Source organism: Erinaceus europaeus, chromosome 9, assembly GCF_950295315.1.
Source record: "Erinaceus europaeus chromosome 9, mEriEur2.1, whole genome shotgun sequence".
Lineage (NCBI taxonomy): Eukaryota > Metazoa > Chordata > Mammalia > Eulipotyphla > Erinaceidae > Erinaceus > Erinaceus europaeus.
The window spans coordinates 111,024,445-111,045,511 of NC_080170.1; the positions used below are offsets into that span (position 1 = coordinate 111,024,445).

The window sequence follows — 21,067 nt, forward strand, 5'->3', positions numbered from 1 at the left end:
CTGGTTGAGAGCGTATGTTACCATGCACAAGGAACCCAGGATCAAGCCCCCAGTCCTCCCCTGTAGCAGGTGGGGCGCATCATGAATGATGAAATAGTGCTGCTGGTATTTTGTTCCTCTCTCCCTCTCTACCACCTCCTCCTCTCTCAACTTCTTTCTATCAAATAAAAAAATAAATAATTTTAACACCTTAAAGGGCAAGTAAAAACAAACAGGTAAACCAAACCTGATGCAAACAACTTTACCCATACTGCACACTGGATCAAACACCATGCATCCTAGACATACATATGGTTATGTCCTTAGCTGTTTCACTTCTTCTTCTAGCGTTTGCCCTTCTTCCATAGCCAGTCAACAGCGTCAGGTTGAGCCTGATGTAAAGTTTCGAGACCTCCTTTGAATCTGGAGAGGTGGCAGTCATTGACTATGTGGGTCATAGTCTGTCTGTAGTCGCAGGGGCAGTTCGGGTCGTCTCTGGCTCTCCAGCGATGGAACATAGGGGCACAACAGCCTTGGCCTGTTCGATAGCAATTGAGGAGGGCCCGATCATAACGTGCTAGGTCAAAGCAGGGTTGACGCTTGCAGGGGTCTGTGATGAGGTGTTTGTTCTTTACCTCAGCTGACTGCCAGCTCTGTTTCCAAGAGTATGGAACAGAGAAGTTCAGTGTAGGCGTAGGGGACCAGATTGGGTGACGAGACGTCAAGCGTTGGACAGGGTGGGCGAAGATATCCGCGTATATTGGCAGGTCCGGTCGTGCGTAGACGTGGGAAATGAACTTAGATGATGCCGCATCCCTAGGAATATCTGGCGGGGCGATGTTGCTAAGAACTGGCAGCCATGGAACCGGGGTGGAACGGATGGTTCCAGAAATTATCCTCATGGAGGAATATAATTTGGAATCGACCAAGTGGACATGGGGGCCACGGAACCATACTGGGGCACAGTATTCTGCAGTGGAATAGCATAACGCCAGAGATGATGATCATAGTGTGGAAGCGCTCGCGCCCCATGAGGAGCTGCCCAGTCTTGCAATGATGTTATTCCTCGCGCCCACCTTTGCTGAAGTTTTTATGAGATGTTCGTGAAATGACAGAGTGCGATCGAGAGTAACTCCAAGATAGACTGGCTGGGCTTCATGCCGGATTCTCGCATAGCCAAGCTGCACATTAAGCTCACGCGAGGCCGAGGCATGGTGTAGATGGAAAACAGATGATACCGTTTTTGCAGTGCTAGGGATTAGTCGCCATTTTTTACAGTAATCAGATATCAGAGACATGTCTTTCGTGAGTGTTTCCTCGAGGATGTCGAACTTGGATGCTGAGTTGCACAGCAGATGTCATCGGCGTAGATGAACTTCCTTGAAGAAGTTTCTGGGAGGTCATTGATGTAAATATTAAATAGCATAGGAGCCAGAACAGAGCCCTGGGGGAGGCCACTTGAGACAAGTCTCCATCTGCTAGACTTGTCACCCAGATGCACCCGGAATCTTCTGTTTTGGAGAAGAAATGATATAGTGTTGGCCACCCATGGAGGCAGGCATCTTGAGATCTTGACTAGGAGACCACGGTGCCAGACCATGTCATAGGCTGCTGTGAGATCAACAAAGACAGCACCCATCTTTAAATTCTTCTGGAAACCATTTTCAATGTAAGTTGAGAGGGCCACGGCTTGTTCGCAGGTAGATCTTCCTGGGCGGAAACCAGCTTGGGCGGGTGATAGGAATTTCTCTGTAAGAGGAGAAATACGTGACAGAAGCAGCCTCTCAAGGAGTTTGTAACACATGGAGAGGAGAGAAATTGGTCTATAGCTGGCGGCCAGTGTTGGGTCTTTCTTTGGTTTCAAAACAGCTATTATCTTCGCACGACGCCAAATTTTGGGCATAGATTCGGATTCCAAGATGTGGGACAGGAATGAAGCGAGCCACTTCTTTGCCGTGGGGCCCAGGTTATGAATGAGTTCTGGGGTGATGTTATCATAGCCAGCAGCTGTTCCCGGTTTAACCCTCTTCAAAGCGTCTTCCAGTTCAGACAGTGTAAAGGGAGTTTTGGAGATGGACAAGATAAACGGAAGTGGGATGACCACTCATGGGAAATTTCTCTTTTCCAGACTGGGTCGATCTTAGCACGTCCAACTTGAGTTAGGTGACTGGCCACTGAGTTTGGAGATACAGGAGGATGGGAGACGGGAGGGGGTTGGCTACCAGCACCCAGACTATGAAGAAGCTTCCAGGCCTTCCTACTTGAGTGGGTGAAGTTCAGACTTTCCGTGAGTTGTTGCCAGCGGGCTTGGCGTGCTGCATCCAGGGAGGCAATGAGATGGTCAGCCACATCTAGGTCGCCCGACTCATCATACTACTTTAGTAGTTGCTCGCATTCAGCATCAAGACAAGGCGTATAGTTAGCACGTCTCCCACAAGGAATGGCTTGGGAAGCTGCTTTGAAGATGGCTTGGCGGAAGCACCTGTAGGAATCTTCAGAGGGGATAGAGTTAATTGGAATTGCAGGAATAGATTTGTTGGTAAGATCACTGAACAGACGCCAGTTTGCTTTCTGAAAGTTCCATCTTAGTTTCTCCGAGCACAGAATCAGTGGGAGCTGGAGACCAATGTGGATGATAGCTGGGCGGTGATGACTGTGCGGGAAGATCTTGAGAACTTGTCTCGTAGCGGGAAAGGCTTGGCCGTTGACTGTGCTAATCCAGCACAGGTCGAGTGACGAGTCTTTATTCCATCTAGCACTGTGAAAAGAGCCTGGCTGTTTGGGATCGTATAATAGGGAGAGGTCATTCGCTGAAGCCCAGTCGGCTAAGATAGAGCAGTCAGCACGAGTGGAGGAATATCCCCAGTCTTGGTGATGACTATTAAAGTCTCCAACGTAAACGGCTGGGTGATTCGGGCTAGGCAGGACCTAGGCTGTTTCACTTATACGTTGATAAGAGAACTGCATCCAAACCTTCAATGAAGATTGATTTATTTATTCATTTATTTTTGTATTTATTCATTTCAGAAAGTGAGAGAAGCAGAACATCACTCTGACATATGTGATGCCAGGAACGGAACTCTGGAACTCATGCTTGTTAGTCTAGCATTTTAGCCACAGCTCCACCTCCCAGAGCACCCAGACCTCCGACTGAATACAACAACTAAGCATGTCTTAGATCCAAAGGACCAGAATTCATGATGGGAAAACGTAAGGTAGAGAATGAGCAACACCCAAGGTCAAGTTCACTACTTAGTGGCAGCCAATTTTAGGTAAGTATCAAGCCCTCTCTAAAGTTCAGTTTTCTAATCTGCAAACTGGATCTGATGACACCAAATGTTCCCTTAAGGACTGATTGACCACCGGCAGGTGGAAAGCTTCACGAGTGGTGAAGCTGGGCTGCAAGTATCTCTCTCTTTCCCTCTCTATCTTGCCCTCTCAATTTCTCTGTCTTCATCCAATGATAAATATATATTTTAAAAGAAAAGGAATAGACTGAATGAAAGAACACAGATTACCTAATAATCAGGACCAGGCACAGAGCAAAAACACAGAAGACAGTAGGCTTTGCCACGTTTCTCTCACCAACACTTAGTTAAGAATTAAATCCAAGAGTCTTTCTCACCACCAGGTGGTGGCGCACCTGGTTGACCGCACATGTGACAATGTGCAAGGACCCGGGTTTGAGCCTCCAGTCTCCACCCACAGGAGGAAAGCTTCGCAAGTGGTAAAGCAATGTTGCAGGTGTCTCTCTGTCTCTCCCGCGCTATCACCCCCTTCCCTCTAGATTTCTGGCTGTTTCTATCCAATAAATTAAATAAAGATAATAAAGTGAGAGTCTGGCGGGAGCACAGCGGATTAAGCACAAGTGGCGCAAAGCACAAGGACTAGTGGAAGGACCCCGGTTTGAGTCCCTGGCTCCCCAACTTGCAGGGGAGTCGCTTCACAGGCCGTGAAGCAGGTCTGCAGGTGTCTGTCTTTCATTCCCTCTCTCTGTCTTCCCCTCTTCTCTCCATTTCTCTCTGCCCTATCCAACAACGACAACATCAATAGCAACAATGATAACTACAACAATAAAACAACAAGGGCAACAAAAGGGAATAATTAAATATTTTGAAAAAAAAGATAATAAATTTTTTAAAAGAATTTATTTATTTAAAAAAAAAGTTCCTCATCTACAGGAAAGAATGGGACAAGCACTAAACCTGGTGGGAACTGTCAATTCCAGCTCCAAGGACCTCCAAGAGCCTGCCAAGGGTAGAATGTTCCTAAAATTAAAGCGAAACAGCATCTCAGTATGTGCTCAGGAAATCAGGAGAAGGATGCAAATTTAGAAAGACTGTAATTAAAAAAAAAAAAATTACACTCATCTTCCTGAGACATGTAGTTCTTTTCTGGCTGCCAAATTTCCTGGTCATTTCAAGTGTATGTGATATATTTATTCCTGTGGAAATAATTTGATAGAAAATCAGGCAAAGCTGAAGCTAAGGAAAGAGCAGGAGAAAGATTGCCAAAATCCACAGGAGGCATTGTTTAAGCCTCGTCTGAAGGCTTCTATTTGATTCCACTGTCCAAGGCAGGTGAAAACTGTTCCAGTCATGTTGTCCCTAACATGTGACATTCCCTCAACCCTATTTTAGCTCTTTCTGATTCTTGCCCACAGTCACAGACTCTCGATGTTGGAAGGGACTTGGGGTGGGGGTGGGGGGCATTCAATCTCTTTGCAGAGCAGGAATCCTCTGATGGTATACAAGTTTACTTTCAACTTTGCTTTGTTTTGTTTTGAGAGAGTTCCTGGCCTTGTAGCATAGCTTGTTCCTAGCTTGGTCAATTTTGTTTTATCAGTTCTTCTGTACCTGCCATTCTGAAATGCCCCTCCACAGCTGTGACTTCTTCCACATGAAAACAAAGGCGAGAAAATCCCAGCTTCTACCTTTCTCCCACCTCCAATGTGGTCACCTAAGTCTCTCTGTCTTTTAACTAGTCCATTCAAGGTACATTTCATTTTAACCCAAAAGAAGCTCAATAACCAGAAAGTGTAAACTGGCACTTTCTCTCCTCCCTCCTCACCAGCCAGAGATCAAGTCCCCCCTCTATTTCACTGTTCTCTCTACCCTTCCTATCACACAAGTTCCAATCCTCCTACTGTGTCCCCACTGACCCTGGAAACAATTACTTGGAAGTGCCAGGCACGGTGGAAGGAGGAGAAGGTGATGACACAGCTCATTCTTGTGCTTGGAGTCTAGGACACCGTACCAGGCAATCCAGCTCCAAAAATAACCCTTCATCCCAGCCCGCAACCTCCGTCCAGTTTACGCTCAGCTTCCCTATGCCCATGCTGCCTACAGACCTGATGGATGGGCTTCATTTAACCACTGACATTCACAGCCATCACTCTGCATATCCAGAGATCAAACACACAATAGATCCACGTCCAACAACAGGAGACTGGTTCAATACTAATATGGAATGGGATGTAGCTGTGATATAAGGGAGGAGAAAAAAAAACAATACACGTCAGGAAGTGAAAAGGGCGAGTATGAAAAGTAATACTTCTGTGAGAATGAAATCCCTTCCGTGAGCTTATTTTTGAAGTGCATTTGTCCATCGTCACAAACACATACGTGCCTGTATGCGGAAGGGGCTAGAAATAACTGCGACACACTGCAGACAGTAGTCATTCTGAAGCAGAGTGGGATGGGGAGTGGGACGGCAGAAGGTCTCAGCAGGTAGGGTACATGCTGTGCACACTTGTGCCCCAAATTCAGTCAGTGGTGCTCTGGTCTCTTTTAATCCATCAGTCAATCAAAACCAATGAATGGATTTTATTTAAGGATTTTTTTTTTTTCCAGAGCACTGCTCAGTTCTGATTTACGTGGTGGAATTAAACCTGGATCCTTGAAGCCACAGGCATGAGGATCTCTTTGCATAACCACTATGCTATTTACCACCACCCCACCACCTCCCCCAGTTGGATGGATTTTAACTCCATTTGGATATCCTAAAAGAAATCAGATTTCAGGAGTAAGGGAAATGTCTCAGTGCGAGAGGGTCCAGCTCTCTCTTCAACTTCATAAGATTTTTTTTGACTCTAAAGAAGAAAGTTGACCAGATTTAGTAAGTAAAGTTCTCTCTTTAATCCGCTGGGAACCCCTTTATGTCAGGGTCTGTCCTGTAACTTGTCTCTGGCTGTCACGAGCTAGTTGTGTTAGGCTTTTAGAATACAGTGGGGCTGGGGAGTGTCTCAGTGATAATGTGCGTGTATGGGACACTAGGTTTGCTCTCCAGCACTACACTGAAAATAAAACAGATTTCATTTATTATTTGTATGAGGAAACCCCAGGAATATAGGCCTACCTTCCTCACCTTTGGGTGTCTGACACCAGCACTGGAGGGGGTCCAGAAAACTGAAAGTCTTGTCAGTGCAAAGGCATGTCCAAAGGGGCAGACATATTGCCCACGGCAACACAACTAGCTCGTGACAGCCAGAGACAAGTTACAGGACAGACCCTGACATAAAGGGGTTCCCAGCGGATTAAAGAGAGAACTTTACTTACTAAATCTGGTCAACTTTCTTCTTTAGAGTCAAAAAAAATCTTATGAAGTTGAAGAAACCAAGAATCATAGAAGCTAGAGGGGCAAAGGGGAGAGCCCATGTCTTCCCCATAAAGGGGGCCTGAGCAAGAACTGAACTATCGGACATGACTAGCAAGGCGGCTTCCTTGCCCTCATCCACAAATCAGAAGGAAGAGGGTAAGTGAGAGAATGAATGGAATGGGGGTTCACAAACATAGCTCACACCCAATCAAGGACCACATCTTAGATATGAGACTGACAGCAATACTCCCAGGGCCCCCTGCCATCAGTCTGTGCCCTTAACTCCAGAGAGAGACTCTTTCTCTCAGGAAGGGAAGGTTGGTTCAGGTCAGAATCACTTCCAGCTACTCTTAAGCTCCTTAGGCTGTGGCAAGCTTTATCTTATTCCATGCTCATGTAATTTTTACCAGTGTACTCAAAGAAATTCAGAATTTACTTGTCAAAAGCATACAACAGATACAAAGAGGACACTTATGAAAAATCAAGGCTCCTAGCTCCAAGATCAGTAATTTTTCTATGCAGTCTCACTAGGACAAGGCAGGAAAATTCAGTTAAGCAGCAAAACTCAGTTAAGTTTTCATACTGACACCCCCACACACACACATACACCCTTTCTCAGTCCTACAGGTTCCAAAAGCAACAGACTCAATGCCTCAAATATGCATCATGTGACTAGACTATTCATGGTTCTGTGATAAGATGTCTGGGTTGTGCTTCAACATAATCTAGGGTAGGAGGTGAGGAGATAGCATAGTGGTTATGCAAAGACTTTCATAGCTGAGCTCCAAGGTAATCAACCCTTGGCACCACCAGAAGCCAGAGCTGAGCAGTATTCTGGGGGAAAAAAAAAATAGAGTAAAAGTAATCCAATGTGGGGCGTGAGGTTATATTGGATTGTTGGAAAAGTCATGATGTGTTTTCTTTATTTATTTTGGATAGAGAGACAATTAAAAAAAAAAAAAAAAGACAGAAGTGAGAGATAGGGAGGAACAGAGGGAGAGGGACAGATAGACCCACAGAACGGCTTCACCACTTGTGACACGTACCCCCTGCAGGTGGGGACTAGGGGCTTGAACCTGGGTCCTTGCACACCATAATGTGTGTGCACAACCAGGTGTGCCACCACTCAGTCTTTTTTTTTTTCTTCTTCTGTGTTCTTTCTTTCATTTTTTTAATCAGATTGTAAGACTGTAGGATTATAGGGAGAAAACAAATGGCTGTGTATGAGAGTTCAGTATGCCACTCTTTCTACTCCAATAGTATGTGAGACTGTCCATATTAAAAAAAAAAAAAAAAGCCTCTTTGGGGAGTCGGGCAGTAGCGCAGTGGGTTAAGCGCAGGTGGCGCAAAGCACAAGGACCGGCGTGAGGATCCCGGTTCGAGCCCCAGCTCCCCACCTGCAGGGGAGTCGCTTCACAAATGGTGAAGCAGGTCTGCAGGTGTCTGTCTTTCTCTCCCCCTCTCGGTCTCCCCTCCTCTCTCCATTTCTCTCTGTCCTATCCAACAACTACTACAACAATAGTAACTACAACAACAATAAAAAACAAGGGCAACAAAAGGTAAAATAAATAAATATTTTTTAAAAGCCTTTTTTTTTTGCCTCCAGAGTTATCACTTTGGTGCCAGCACTACAAATCCACTGCTCCTGGAAGCTATTTTTTCCCCATTTGTGTTGCCCTTGTTGTGGTTGTTATTATTGTTGGATAGGACTGAGAGAAATCGAGAGAGAAGGGGAAGACAGGAAGGGAGAGAGAAAGATAGACACCTACAGACCTGCTTCGCCAATTGTGAAGCAACCCCCCCCCTTGCAGGTGGGGAGCTGGGGGCTCCAGCTGGGATCCTTACACACCAGTCCTTGCCATGTGCACTTAACCCTCTGCACTACCGCCCAGCCCCCTAAAAAAGCTTTTATAATGCATCACCCAGCTGATATTTCTCTCTCAATCTGTCACATGGTAGGAAGCTCCATTTCAATTAATTTTCTGCTTCCCTTAGCACAAAGGCCTTATTATCAAGGTAAGAAAAAAGTATATATTAGGACCTAACATATATGCAGCTTCTGAAAATACCAGCTATAACAACAGTCCCCATCAAATACTAAATGGTTCCTATACTTCTGGTGCTATGCTAAACTCCTTGATCTAATAGTTCTATTTATCCCTTATTATTGGGTTACTATTGCTCATGTCACAGAGAAGGAAAGTGAAGATTAGTGAATCTAAACTACAGTGAGCTTCCCCAGATTCACAGGAATGATAGATGGTGAGCAAGAACTCAAGTGCTGAATTCTCTGTAGTCTTAATTTCTTCAGTCTCCACGACAGAAAACTTAAGCATTTTAAGACTTTAGACATAATTGGGAATAAATCTGTAAAGGTATTTAAAAGGCCATGCATTCACAACCATCAATATGGTTTAAAATATGTCCCACTAATTACAACTTCAGGATTTTATTCTCTAGAAGTTATCTGGAATACAGGCAGACACTGGGCCACAAACTTAAACTGCACTGTCAATTAAAAGAGGGGAAAAAATGGAAGGGGCCTAGCCAACAGCATGCCTCATCCAAGAACCCTTCTCCACTGCTCCATTCATGGTGGACACCCCTTGTCTCTGTCCCCACAGCATCCTGCTCTAATCTCTTGCTATCCCTGCCTTTGCCCACTGCATTGTGCACTCCTCTACAGTTTGGAAGGCATTCACACCTCTTTGTGGTGAGGTCGGATCTTCCTGATTCAAGCATGGGGTTTTGATACCCTACGCAATTATTCTCTCACCATCATTCTCTACCACTTAAAAAACTGGTGAGCACCTAAGAGAAAGCAGGTATCACAGTTCTGAAGCAAGGTCCTTGCTTTTCCCCTAAGATCATGTAGTGTGTACACAACCTGTTGGTTCTAAAGGAGTAAGGGGCTGGGGGGAGGGTCAACTCAAACTCTATTTTTCTGATGCTCTGGCCAGAGAGTCTTCCACTCACTACACTATTTGTGCAGAGACAGGGACAGGATGGACTGAGGGGGGAAACAGGAGTCCAAGAAGTTGGCAGTATGAAGTTAGGTGGAGTTTTTCTCTTCGGATTTCTCACCACCTTTTGCTTTTTGTGATACTCATTGAAGATCCTTAATGGGGAAGCCCAAAACAGAGGTGCATATGAAATCCCAGGGCAAGGAAAAAAGCGAACAGTTCAGTGACACTAAAGGAAACTGGTCTTTAATGCAAACTGCTCTACTCCTTACCCTATCTGCCACTGGGATTCGTGGTTTTGTTTAATAACTAAAACCTATTTAAGTCCTTAAGGAATTTATTCTCTGACTTCAAGGGTGTTGCTATAACAACCATCATAACTTTGACTTTACTCTGGGGTACCAACAACAGCTCATTTGATGCAATGGTTTCCTTTTTGCACAAAGAGATGCTATAAACAGACCCTTGGCTGTGTGTCCTTGGGCCAGTAAGTTCTCCTCTCTGGTTCTGGTTCTCTCATAAGGAAAGTCAAAGGATTGGTCAGATGATTTCTGAACTTTCTGACAGGGGCAGCATGCTGGTGAGAAAAAACTATACTCACCGCCAGATGGAATTATCACGGAACACCCTGTGAGTCTGGGGAAAAGAAGGAGAAGAAGGAGGAGGAGGAGGAGAAGCAGGAGAAACTCATGTAGCTAGGTGATAAGAGGGGCAGGTGAGACAGCAAGAGAGTTTCGAGGAAACCTAGACTTAAGATGATTCTGTTTTCCAGAGTTTCCTCTGCCACAGACAAAAACAAGAAACCGCTTCCTTAGGACTCTCATAAAATTCTTTGAATTAAACACAATCACTGAAAACAATGCTTTGTTTTTCCACAAGTGGCACAGAAGTTGCTGCCCAGGAAACACTTTCTTCCCAGTTGGGCTGGTGTCAACAGCCCATGCTTGTGCCCAAACAAAGGCCTCCTGGCACCAGGCTGAGAGGCGAAGCATCTGAGTCTTTACAGGTGGCCCTATTCCAATTTGAAGGGAAGGGCAGCAAGGAGAATATAAATAAATAATCATAACAAGTCATCTTATAAAAGGCTAAAGAGATTAAATGAGTAATTATTAAATCTATCTTTTCTTAAATGAATACAGAACTCCCAAAAGGGATGAGAGAAGAGTGCAGTTTTCCCTCTGAATCACCTTCTTTGTTGAACTCTCTTCTCCCTGAGGCCGTTGTCTTTTAAGCCAACCACAGAATCTAGGGGTTTTGTTTTTTTCTTCAGTGGCCTGCACTAGAGAAATGCAGTGTGGGAGTGAGGAGTACCAGACTCGAACCCCACTTCTGCTGCTGACAGCTCTTGGTTTACACGTGGACAAGTGGACGAAGGTTTCCGGCCTCCTTTTGACACCCGTAAAATAAACTAGTTTGCAGCAAGATGTCTAGATGCTGGGTAATCGGCATAGGACTGGAAACACTGATTCTCCCCAGGGACAGTCTACAACTGGTACAAAGAGGGGAAGCAGCAGTCCGACAGCTCAGGGAGCACAAGCACGTGCAAACACAACCTCATCCTTAGGGAGTTACCCCTCTACTAACAACATCACCTAAGAGTCCAATTCATCCCTCGTCCATCAAGCAAGTCTGATAAACTAAAAATTACAACGCTAGGCATGGGGAACAACAACATACATACATATGGAGGAGGAGGAGGAGGAGAAGAAGAAGGAAAAAAAAAAAAGAAGAAAGAAAAAGAGATTTTTTTAAAATGCCCTTTTTTCCGGACCTCCGAATGTCCTATTAACTCTGATAGAAATGAAAATCACAGCAGTCGCCACCTAAAGCAAAAGGCCTTGGCTGCCCATGCTTAACAAGCCAAAAGGGGCCAATGACACCCAGACTGGCTGGGAACACTGATTTAGCTACAAGAAGCAAAGCCTCACTGGGCTCTGTGTCAATGGGACTTTCCTTCTGCAAAACGGGGAGGTGTTCGCCATCTCCCAGCAGACGCAGAGGTGTGGGGGCGGGGTGGGGGGGGCAGAAAGGAGGAACACCCCGGAAACATGGGGTGCGTTGGGCAACAGTCTCTTTTCTGAGGGATGCCAGACCCTCAATCCATTGCCCATCTCTAAGAAACCACCATGAAGTCAAAGTGAGCTCTCCCTGTCACAGCAAGCGAGGCACCAAGGTGGGGAACAGGCTCTCGGGCCGGGGTTGGGGGGGGGGGGTGACGGAGGGGGAGTGTCATTTTGCAGCTGGTTGGTGCATCTCCCAGATGAAGCCTCGCAGTTGGGTCTGAGGTCCCACAGGCACCGTCAGTGTTTCCGCCGCCCTCCAGCAAGCGGCGCCCCCAGCACCCTGCCCGCCTGCACACCAGGCGCCGAGACAAAGGCGGGTGCGCGGGGCGGCTCCTGCGCGGGGCGCACGTGCGTTTGTTGTGGCGCCTTCGCCCCCGCCCGGCCCCCGCCCCGCGGCTTCAGGGTCTCCCGGGGCCCCGCACAACCGCAGCCGGGACCCGGAGCCGGTCCTCAGCCCCTCACTGACGGAGCCCAGGAGAAAGCCGGGTTCTGGGGGGCCGCGCGCACGTGCATTTGTTGTGGGTCCAGAGTCGCCTGGATGAGCCAGGGCACAGGCTCAGGCACCCCCAAACCTTGAGGCGGTGCTGGGCATCATCAGCTCCCTGTGCCCCGAGTCCCACGACCCCCCCATTACACACACACACACACACACACCGCTCCGCTCCCTCTCACGCCACTTCGCGCACTCTTGGGGAGAGGAGGGAGGGTGCGCAAAAGGGGGGAGCCCTCTGCACCCCTACTTACTGGGCGCTCTTGGTCCCCGAGGCTGCGGCTGCGGCTGCGGCTGCGGCTGCCGCTGCCGCTGCTCCGCCCGGCCCGCCCCGGCGGCCGGCTCCCTTTGTTAGCAGCGCCCCCCGCGTCCAGCTCAGCCAGCCCGGCCCGGGGCGCCCCTCCCCCGGGTACCTGCCGGCTCCGTGGGGGCTGCGGAGCCCCGGGGCTGAGGGTCCCCCGCGGGAACCCTGGAAGGCGCTGTGCTGTGCGGGAACCGCGGGCCCGGGACCAGGCTGGGCTGGAGGAAGCGGGGAGAGGCACGGAGACGCGCAGCGCAGGGGCGGTGGAGCAAGCCAGCTCCGTTATGCAAATATTCGCGAAGACTGGGTGGGTCAGACCGGATTGCACCCCAAACCCTCCCGTCTTCCCCAAAGGCCTCTACCGAGCGGACGTCAAGTTAAGGGTTGACTGCTTAGGATACCCAGAGATGCTGTAACCCGAATATCTTTCTACTACTACCAACCTCAGGAGCTCGGACCCAGGAACCACGGGGAGGGGCCAAGTTGCTGTCCAAGGATTCCCAAAAGCCAGATCTTCCCCCTGTCATGAAGGTCTAAGACGTGAGTCCAGCACCCTCCAGCCTTTTGTCCCAATAAGAGAAAACTGCTGGGCGGTGGAGACAGTATAATGGTTATGCAAAAAAGGCTCTCAGGCCCGATGCTGTGAAGTCCCAGGTTCAGTCCCCAGCACCACCATGAACTAGACCTGATAAGTGCTATGGAGATTAAGGGGGTGGGGGGCTGGGCGCGGGGTAGATAGCATAATGATTATGCAAAGAGACTTGAGAGAGAGAGAGAGACAGAGACAGAGACAGAGACAGAGACAGAGACTGACTGGCTGACTCCACAACCCCAGGCTCTGCCACCGCCTGACATCAGACCTGAGCAAATCACTTAACTTCCCTGAAGGCACTCCTTATGTAGACAATAGATGCTTTTCTGGAGGGGGGTGGGGGGATCAGGATTTGGCCAGAACCTCCCTATATGGGGCGTGGCAGCCGCTAGATGCTCTGCTGGAGGCAGTTGATGGGCCTCAGGTGAGGCGGTGATGAGAGCCCTTTAACTGAGCTGGGCTGGGGCTGCTAGGGGGAAGGAGGGAGAGAGCACAAGAACAATGGTCAAAACCAGCACTGCATTCCGCTTAGCCCTGGTGATCCCAAAGGCGCTTCCCCAAGACTGAAAACCACCCCACCCACCGGAGGCCTGGCATGTTCTTATAGCATAGTATATACAGTATAGTAGTTGGCACATGGGTACCATCACCCTCTGATAGTATCCGCAAAGCACACTCACTCCCAAGATAGGTCCTTTGGCACCATCATGTCCCAGGACCCTGATGTCCCTCACACACATACACACACCCCACCTCCCCCAGAGATCTTTGCTTTCCTGCAATACACCAAACCAGTCCAAGTTTTATTTTGCTTTTTCCTTTCTGTCCTTGTTTCTTTTCTTTTTTTATATTTCTTTTTAATTTTTTTTTTTTAACCAGAGCACTAATCAACTCTGGCTCATGGTGGTACAGAGTATTGAACCTGGGACTATGGAGCTTCAGGCATGAGAGACATAATCATTATGCTGTCTACCCCGGCCCTCTGTCCTTCTTTCCTAAGTTCTACTTCTGTGTGAGATCATTCGGTATTCATCCTTCACATTTTGATTTATCTCACTTAATATCATTCCTTAAAGCTCCGTCCAAGATGAGGTAATGGAAATGACTTCATCTTTTCTAATTGCTGAGTAGTATTCCATTGTGTTTATATACCACAACTTTCTTAGTCACTCATCTGTCATTGGGCATCTGGGATGCTTCCAAGTCTGGGCTATTACTAATTGTGCTGCTATGAATATTGGTGAACATAGTTCTCTTTGGATGAGTGTATTTGCTTCCTTTAGATAAATCCCAGGGTGATTTTTTTTTTCAGACTTATTTTCTTGCCAGAGAAACAGCTCACTTAGTAGAGTGCATGCCTTGCCAGGCTCACAGCCCAGGTGCCAGTCCCAGCACTCCACAGGAGTGTCACTAGCAATGAGGAAAGCCTCGGGGCTGTGATCTCTCTTTCTCTTCACCTGAATACAGAAGTCTCTGGGAGCCGTGAAGTCTCACGAATGTGTGCCCCCCACCCCCACCTCCCACCAAGAAAATTCATATAAGATAAAACATGTCACATGAGAGAGTGAAACTCTCCAGTACAGGTAACACCAGGGAGGGAGAGCCTCCAGCATGCATTCTACCAGCTGAGCTATCACCTCACCACCCACCCATGAGGAAATTTACATTTCAAACCAGCTGTGAGTTCTTGTTTGAATTCCTCAGCCTCACTGTGCCTCACTCCTTTTTCCTTGGCTGTGATATAGTACAGGGCTGCCTGCAGAATTATGTGCCATGATCTTCATGAAGCACTAAGCTGAGTATGGGGGGATGGGAAGGCATGTAGGCATCAGTGCATGGAAGCAACGAAGTTATGGGAGGAAGCCACATTGTTTAGACTTTATTCTAAGCCAACAGGAAGCTGATAAATAATTCTTTGCATGTGTGGCACACATCTTTATGATTTGTTTATTTTCTTAAGCTCTAGGACAAACAATTACATTACCCAGCTCTCAAACTTTTTCTAATATTCATACACTCAGAAAGGCCTGGTCTGAATCTTTCTGGTTCCAAAAAGAAAGATAGAACTTCCCCCTTCCTCCTCTGTTTCTTATGAATTCTGAGGATCTCCTAGCTTCTGTCTCTAGTTGTTTTTTTTTTCTTTTTCTTTCTTAAATATGTTTTCTTTAGGGAGTCCGGTGGTAGCGCAGCGGGTTAAGCGCACGTGGGACAAAGCTTAAGGACCAGAGTAAGGATCCCGGTTCGAGCTCCCGGCTCCCCACCTGCAGGGGAGTCACTTCACAGGCGGTGAAGCAGGTCTGCAGGTGTCTGTCTTTCTCTCCCCTCTCTGTCTTCCCCTCCTCTCCATTTTTCTCTGTCCTATTCAACAATGACGATATCAACAATAATAATAATAACTACAACAATAAAACAAGGGCAACAAAAGGGAATAAATAAATATTTTTAAAAAATTTTTAAAAACATGTTTTCTTTACTTAATATTTGTTGGATAGAGGCAGAAAGAAATCAAGAGGGAAGGGGGAGATAGACACAGTGATAGAAAGACACCTACAGGGGGCCGTGCGGTAGCTCATCAAGTTAAACACACATGGTGCAAAGCACAAGGACCCATGCAAGGATGGCGCTCAAGGACCGGTGTAAGAACCCTGTTCAAGCCCCCGGTTCCCCACCTGCAGGGGAATCGCTTCACTGGCGGTGAAGCAGGTCTGCAGGTGTCTGTCTTTCTCTCCCCCTCTCTGTCTTCCCCTCCTCTCTCAGTTTCTCTCTGTCCTATCCAACAACAACGACTACAATATTAACAACAATGATAGACAACAAGGGCAATGAAAGGGAAAAGATGGCCTCCAGGAGCAGTGGATTCGTGGTGCAATCACCGAACCCCAGCAATAACCCTGGAGGCAAAGAAAGAAAGAAAGAGAGAGAGAGAGAGAGAGAGAGAAAGAAAGAAAGAAAGAAAAAGAGAAATAAGAAAGAAAGACACCTGCAGCACCGCTTCTCTGATCTTACAGCTCTCTCCCTGAGGTGGAGACGAGAGACCTGAACCCAGGTCCCCGCATACCATAACATGTATGCTCAACTGAGTGTGCCTACCACCACTTGGCCCCTGCATCTAGTTTTTGTATCTGAGGAGCTACCACTATCTGAACACAGATCAACGAAGTCATTGCTTCCACCTACAAGTAATTGGTTCATGCAAGCCCACACAGAGTCAGCCATGTGAACATATTGGTGCCTGTGTTGCTCAGTTTCTGATGGCTTTAGAGCACAGTCAGACTGGGTAAACGCAACCCCGTGATTTTTCACAGCACCTCTGGAATTCTTGATGGTTCCCAATTATACCCCCCCAAATGTCTGTCAGGATATTTCCTTTTTATCATTTTTCTATTCTTAATTCTTTCCACAGTGTTGCCTTCCTTCCTCTTTCTAACTTCAGTATCCTGTTATTGAGGAAATGTCAATTTATAAGACTGAAATAGGACATTTCCACATTATAGCAAGATAAGGTGTCAGTGCAGTCCAGCTTCTATCAAATAATCATCCTGGTCCACCATGGGACCTCAGATTCAAATCCTCCCTTAGTGCTCCTCCCTTTCCTCTTATGAACCCCAGGATTGGCAGTAAACCAGTGCCACTAGCTTCAAGGCTAAAGCTATCTAGATAAAACTAAGCCTATAGAACCCAAGTCAACAATGGAAATGTATAGGGGCAAAAAAAAAAAATCTCAAGTGGGGGAGACTGCATAATGGTTATGCAAAAGACTTTCATGCCTGAGGCTCCAAAGTCTCAAATTCAATCCCCAGTACCACCATAAGCCATAGATGAGCAATCTCTGGTAACAATAAATGAACAATAAATAATTTAAATGTCTATTTGAACCACTCAGACCCTGTCCCTGCTGCCCCTGTGTAGAAATGTGGAAACGGGACGGGAAGAAGAGAAGAAGGCAGAAGTTAGACTGGGGATAGCCTTCATGAGAGGATCCCAACCAGGAGATGGGGGAGTTGACTAGCCCAACAGACCTTAGTACCACACTTAATGATAGGTAGGTGCTACGGGCAGGTGTAATCAGGATGCTGCAGAGAAACTGAAACTGACACAGTGTGTGGGCACAGAGTGATTGGACTGCCAGCCTGTGGGGAGAGACACAGAGAAACTAAGTCTTCATTCACAGGCACTTGTGCTTCAGCAAGTCCTTTCTTGGTTCATAAAAATAGTAAATATAGCAGGATGATTATGCAAATAAACTTTCATTCCTGGGGCACCAGTCTCAAATTCAATCACCAGTACCACCATATGCCAGAACTGAGCAGTGCTCTGGAAAAAATAAAATGAAATAATAATAATACCAAGTACTAAATACCTACTGTGTGCAAGTCAGTCTGCTCTGTGAATGTCCTCATTTAACTCTCATTCAATCAAAGGAGCAACATGCTAGAACCATAGAGTGCCCAATGCTTAAGTTACCTTCCCTGCACATACCTTAATGTCAACCTTAGTATGAAATTAATTCAGGAGGAAATATAGTGTGGGGAACAAAGGCATGCAACTCAGGGCTGCCAACTTCAATGCTAAAGATACTTGCAACCAATAGATGAGTGGCTGAAGTAAGTTGTAGTCTATATACACAATGGAATACTACGCGGCTATTAAAAATGGTGAATTCACCTTCTTTACCCTATCTTGGATGGAGCTTGAAGATAGCATGTTAAGTTAGGTAAATCAGAAAGAGAAGGATGAATATGGGGTGATCTCACACATAGACTAAAAAAAAAGAAGAAGAAGAAGAGAAGAGAAAGCACAAAGTAGAACTTAGGCTGGGTTTGGTGTATTGTATCAAAGTAAAAGACTCCGGGGTGAGTGTGAAGGGGAGGGTTTAGGTCCTGGAACATGGTGGCAAAGGAGGACCTAGAGGGGGTTGAACTGTTATGTGGAAAACTGAGAAATGTTACACATGTACAAACTACTATATTTTACTATTAACTATAAACCATGAATCCCCCCAATAAAGAAGGAAAAAAAGATACTTGTGCAAAACTAAATCTATAGAATGCAAGGCAGCTGTAGAAGGGGGGTGATTATAAACTTCACTCCAGAACATTTGAAAGTGAAAGAGGTCTTGGCTGACAGTTTTTTATTTAGTTGGCACCGGGGTTATTTCTGAGGCTCTGTGCCTGAACAACAAATCCATTCTTCCCGACAGTCATTCTCTTTATCTTTTTTCTTCTTTTATTCCTTCTTTTTTTCTTCTCCTTTTCTTTCTGTCTATTTTATTTGGTAGGGCAGAGAGAATTTGAAAGGGGAAGGGAAGACAGAGAGAAAGAGAGAGACTTGCAAACCTACTTCACCAGTCACAAAGCATCCCCTACACCCTGCCCGTGGGGAGCAGGTCCTGGAACCCCAGGGCCTTGTGCATGGTAATATGTGTGCTCAACCAAATGCACCACCATTCCAGTCTGCTGAAGATTGCTTATTTTAATTATAAAATGGAAATATTGACAAGACTATAGGATAAGAGGGGTACATTTCCACACAATTTCACCCCCTGAACTCTGTATCCAGTCCCCTCCCTTGATAGCTTCCCTATACTTTATCCCTCTGGGAGTGTGGACCCAGGGTCATTGTGGGGTACAGAAGGTGGAAGGCTTCTATAATTGCTTCTCCGCTGAACATGGGCATTAGCAGGTCAATCCATACTGCCAGTCTGTCTTTCTCTTTCCCTAGTGGGGTAGGGATCTGGGGAGGCGGGGCTCTAAGACACATTGGGGGGGTCATTTGCCCAGGGAAGTCAGGTTGGCATCATGGTATCATCTGGAACCTGGTGGTGAGATTCCCAGGTTGAAAGCAGCTTCCTTGCAGAGCTCACAGATCTCCAAGCAGCCATCTTGGCTCCACCCCCTGCTGAAGATTTTTTTTAAGGAGATATAATGGCATCCCACCAGAGATCATCATAAAAGACTTACTCCAAAGCTCTACTTCTTAAGCCAGTCCTGACAGTCACCATCCCACATTTGTGTACTTCCACCCTCCACATTCCTTGTCCTGCATTGCTCCTCCAGTTACCTCCTCCTCCCAGGATATTCTCTCTAAATGTCACTCTTAATTTTATGCTCATAGAAAAAAATAAGTTGTTCCCCTCAGTGACTCTAAAAGATACAAGAAAGATGATGGGCAACTACAGAAAATTAAAAGCTAAGACAAATAACATAAATACAGACCTTTACATTCACAAACGGTTTGCACATACGTTATTCCACTCAAACCTTCTTCAGACTCACAGTAGCCTAGGAGGTAGATGTGACTCTTCATTTTCCCTGTTTGAGAAACCTGAGGAGCATTAAGTGAAGTGGGCTGCATCAGTTCCATTCAGTGAGCACTGAACTGTGCCTTGAAACCAAAGCCTCTTCCCTTCGTACCACAACTGGCCTCCAGGTTACAAAAAGTAAGTCCAATAAACTGCCAGTGAGACTTCACAGGCTGCAGTGGGCAAAACTTCCTCCCACACAACTCTGCCCAGGAGACCAGATGTACCAGCAATGACAGGAAATAGAGAGGTAATGAGTATTTGAGGAATTAGGGATGTTTATAATAGAGTCCCTCAAAGAGACCCTAGGAACCGGTTCCTCTAGAAGGTTGCAATCAGAATCAAAGTGAAAGCTGCCTCCTGTGACCTGAAGCTAACCTTCACATAACCTGCAGTCATGGCCAGACTTTGTACTAAAGAGCCTGTGGGTCAATAAAACTTCTTTGAAATTAATAAGCACACTGAGGAAAAGAATCAGTATTTGACCACTGTGAGCGATTCACCTCGAGTCTACCTCTGTAAAACCTCCTGTCTGAAAAAAAATGTATTTTTAATCATGCTTAAACGACTTGACAGAGTTTGATTGAGGCAATTTAGAAAAGTCAGACAAGTATAAAGCAGCAGGGTGGGGGAAGATGTTGGCAGCACACCAGCCTCCAGCAGAATTAACCTTTTGATCTATTTTGTTCCAGTTATTTCCTATGTAATTCTCTATCATTTTCCATAGTTAAGATCACAGTGTAGATATGTGATACCCTGATTTTCTTCCCCCATTTACAATACATTTCCTATAGGTAGTTAGCAATTAATTTATTCACTTCAGATCTTATCAGATGCAAAACAGACATTCTTAGGTAAATTATTAAGTTTGTCATGTCATTTCTTGGCTTTTCATTAAGAGATAGCTTAGTTTAGTGGAGTCAGGCTGTCAGAGTCTCTTAGCCTGTAAGGCAAGGATGGTAGTATCTACCTTAAAAAATTTTGTTCTGGAATTAAACACATTGATTACATGACGCATGCTTAGAGTCATACATGGCCTAGTGAATGTCAGGCCAGTTGCAGCCATTAGCAGTTCACTCTAGGAGTACATTATAAGCTATTCAACTGTTCTGCAGTAGATATCAGAGTCATGTTCAGTTTCCCCTATAGTAGATAGTTTACAATGAACCATTTACTGTGTACATAAAGGAATTTGAATGGCAAGACAAAGCTTTGAAAATTTTAAAATTCAGGGTACATGATGCAGGAAGGAAGAAAGGGTGTTTTTTCTGGGGGGGGGAGCATCAAGCTTTGAAGAGACATTTAACTTTATATTAATAACAGTTATTGAACACTTTATATTAAAATACTTAATATTAATAACTTTAAATTAATAACACTTAGTATTCTTTTAAAAGGTTCTTGGCTTACCAGACTTAGCAACAAAATAACAAATGACCCCATCCAAAAGTGGGGAGAGGATGTGAACAGAATATTCACCACAGAAGAGATCCAAAAGGACAACAGACATATGAAAAAAATGTGCCAAGTCACTGATTGTGAAAGAAATGCAAATATAGACCCAATGAAATACCACTTCACCACTATGAGAATGGCATACAGCAGAAAGAATAATGGCAGGACTAGATAGCTTAATGGTGATGCAAAGAGACACCTACCTGAGGCTCCAAAGTCCCGGGTTCAATTCACCACATCACCATAAACCAGAGCTAACCTGTACTCTGGTGAAAAGAAAAGAAGAAAAAGAAGAGAAAAGAAAAAGAAAAGAAGAGAAGAGAAAA

The 21,067-nt window shown here is 45.9% G+C and overlaps 1 protein-coding gene and 2 long non-coding RNA genes across 5 annotated transcripts in view; 2 read left to right on the forward strand and 1 right to left on the reverse strand.

Moving 5' to 3' along the window:
• ST6GAL1 (ST6 beta-galactoside alpha-2,6-sialyltransferase 1) overlaps nucleotides 1-12,951 on the reverse strand; it is a 147,265-nt gene extending 134,314 nt beyond the window's left edge. The window contains exon 1 of one of the 3 annotated variants that reach the window (XM_060198535.1): nucleotides 12,837-12,951. The gene's annotated coding sequence lies outside the window, so the exon portion shown is untranslated. Of the gene's footprint in view, nucleotides 1-12,346; nucleotides 12,642-12,836 lie in introns of those variants that run through there. The other 2 variants (XM_060198533.1, XM_060198532.1) reach the window with 2 other exon arrangements.
• Nucleotides 1-21,067, forward strand: part of LOC132540483 (uncharacterized) — a 149,416-nt gene that overhangs the window by 19,416 nt on the left and 108,933 nt on the right. The gene's annotated exons all lie outside the window — the stretch shown is intronic.
• Nucleotides 12,796-20,900, forward strand: LOC132540484 (uncharacterized). The gene is made up of 2 exons (XR_009551685.1): nucleotides 12,796-12,933; nucleotides 20,684-20,900. It is a non-coding gene; the product is annotated as an uncharacterized LOC132540484 (long non-coding RNA).